Source organism: Macaca nemestrina, chromosome 6 (assembly GCF_043159975.1).
Source record: "Macaca nemestrina isolate mMacNem1 chromosome 6, mMacNem.hap1, whole genome shotgun sequence".
Taxonomy (NCBI): Eukaryota; Metazoa; Chordata; class Mammalia; order Primates; family Cercopithecidae; genus Macaca; species Macaca nemestrina.
Window position 1 is genome coordinate 176,537,682 of NC_092130.1, and position 2,934 is coordinate 176,540,615.

Genomic DNA, 2,934 nt, shown 5'->3' on the forward strand with positions numbered 1-2,934 from the left:
GGCCTCTAACAGCACATGAGATTCTCGGCTCACCCTCTGCCTCTGCTCGCAGGCTGGAAGAGATACTGTCCGAGATGACAGAGATGCACAATGGAAGGAATCATGATCTCTAAGCCACTGCTTGAAAGAGATTGGTCAGGGCATCTGTTCAACTTGCCTGGGTTCTACATGAGAAGCACATCTTGCTTTTGTTCAGCACATTCAGCAAGTGATTGCCATTGCCCTGACGTATGCAGAAGTTGGCAGGTCTTGTACCAAGATGTTGCCTGCACTTGCGTATGCATACTGCCCAATAACAGTCACTGGGTTGCAGGAAATAAAGCAGCGATTAGAGTCTAGGAGGTTGCAGAGCTCGCCCTGCATAGACTGAAACGTTGGAGCTACATCAGGCTGAGGATGCTCTGGGTTGGCTTTGCATGCTTGTTTGTTTGTTCATGGTTCAGCTTGTGTAATTCAGCCCTCATTGGCCCAGAAGTCCAAAGAAAAATTCCCTTTTCCCACATGTTACTCACTTGGTTGGAAAAGCCATATTAGGGGTAACTTTGAAGAGCCACTGTTTTGAAATATGGCTTCTCTACCAGCCTGAGCTTCTCAGCTGACCTGTGAGGGGGTGTTGTGCCCCAAGTGGAAAGTTCTTTCGTTCGGAGACATATGACTCACCATTTCAACACAGAAGGCCCTGATACTGCATGACACAATAAAATACAACCAGAGACTTCAAAATTACTCCAGGCTAGAAGGAGACTCCAGTTAGGGAAAAAGTAACCTATGGGCTCTCTGTTGTATGAAGCCATTCTCCATAAGAGTTTAAGGACAAAAGACTACTGACGTCATAATAACATTAAAACTTAATGTTTTGGGCAGTCCTTAAGTAATCTATTTGGAGTGTCCCACTCATTTTAGACCTCTTCACCTTACAGCGTGTTGTGTGAGATTATATCTCCATGCACCTAATTTTAAAATAAATTTATTTAGGTAGATGTAGAGACATATTACTGTGATAAAGCAGTTCATACTAAATAAAATTTAGCTAATAATCCTGGCTGTCTTTTCAATCTTAGGTTAACTTACATTACAAAATCTCTTTCCGATAACAATGTTTTCAATATTTGTGTTGTTGATGATGATATATTTAGTATAAATTACATCTTCCACTAAATTATTTTATGGAAATATAAAAAGTAAACGAGATAGAAACAGAATTGTTCCAGTGGAGTTCCTGGAAAGATGACAGTCTGAATACCCTTCAAAGGTCATTCAATTCCCAGTAAGCACCTAAAAGAGATACTGCACATAGGACCCAAGAAAAGGGCTGTCAGAAGTGGGACCTTCAGTGAGAATTTTATTTTAATAATTTCTTGATTTCAAATTAATGTGGCTGTTCCCGTCTAATACATGGAATGAACAGAATGGATCAATTCTAGTTTTATACCAATCAATTTAATAAAAAGTGATGTTTTAATCTGTTGAGACCACATTATCTGACCAAACAAGCTTCTACTTGCAGAAATGCACTGATGACCTCTCCTGTTCCAGAATTACTCTATCTCCAACTCATGTATCATTTCCTCAGTGTGTCTTGCTACTAAAAGCTAAAGATATTATTCCACCAGTCTCTGTGATAAAGCTGAGCTAAAAGCGAGCATTTGGGTCTACCATGGGGGAATACCACGGTGTTAACAAATCTCTTTACTGAACCTGTGCAGGTTACACAAGGTAAATGCGCCGAATGTAGTCCACACTTGCATATGCATATTGCCCAATAATGTTCATAACGGCATCAACAAAGCAATGCAGCACCATCCACCATCCTGACTTTCACCGTCATGAGGCATTCACACCACAGCTGCCTTTCAGTCTCCAGGTCAGCCTTCTCTCCATGCAATGTATCTGTATTCCATATGCAAATTCTCCAGTGAATGATTTTCCTGTTTTGTAAGCTAGACTGCACCTGTAACATGTGAGACTGAGTTAAAAATGACAAGCAGACAAGCACAAGGCACATTATCTTGACAAACTCAGCCTCCGAAAATTACTCTGGGCCTGAATTATTAAAATAACAAGGAATATTTCATTCAGCTGTGCAGAAATGATCCTAATTGTCCACTTTAGCTAAATCCTTTCAGTCTCTGAGATCGGTCAATTTACATTGGTGGCTTGCAAATTCCTCAACTCCCATTAGGGAAATGCACAGCAGCAGCCCAATGCACCCTCATTTATTTTAATAACCTGCCAAGCAGACATGAAAATGTTAAAGTTGGAAGGCTATAACATGACAGGATCCTGACTTGTCAGAGCCACATTATAATCTAGTTAAAATACTTTCTTTCTCCCTTTCATGTCTTCTCAGGTAAGTGGGAAACTAATTGTCAAATTACTAATTTTGTTGGCATTAATATCAATACCAAGACAAGAGGAGCATGAACTGTTGAGCGAGAGGTTTTTCTTCTACACCTTCTGCTGCTGATGGGGAAATTACTCTGGAATCAAGGAAAGAATTAAATTTGTATGATCCATTTGCTATTTGGTACTAACCCGTTCTTGCAGGTGCTGTTTGTTAGTACTGCCAGCTGAACAGGCCAGTTCTACACTATCTGGCTTGGTTTGGGTTCTTATTGTGCAGGTCATCTTGATAATAAACAAATATTAAGCATTTGCTTTGTGTTAAGGAAGCATAAATGATTATATGCTCAGGGGCTTGATGGATAAAGTCTTTCCAGAACTTCCAGTCTGGTCAGAACTGGGATGATTCTAAATTCTGGATTGCACCTGTTGTGCTGGCGAAATTATTAATATCATCATCGTTCACTCTCAGAAATATCCTGTTTTGATAAGTTATGTGACTATCCTGGCTACACATAACAGATATGAGGTTGTGGGTTACTCATAAGACTTGGGCTGAAACATGTTTTTTGAAGTACTTTGTGGAGACTT

The 2,934-nt window shown here is 40.0% G+C and overlaps 1 long non-coding RNA gene across 1 annotated transcript; it reads right to left on the reverse strand.

Annotated features, from left to right (window-relative positions):
* Positions 1–1,288: 1,288 nt before the first annotated feature.
* Positions 1,289–2,733, reverse strand: LOC105489452 (uncharacterized). Its single transcript, XR_011624368.1, has 2 exons — positions 2,536–2,733; positions 1,289–1,951 (listed from the first exon to the last, which is right to left on the reverse strand). It is a non-coding gene; the product is annotated as an uncharacterized lncRNA (long non-coding RNA).
* Between the last annotated feature and the right edge of the window lie 201 nt (positions 2,734–2,934).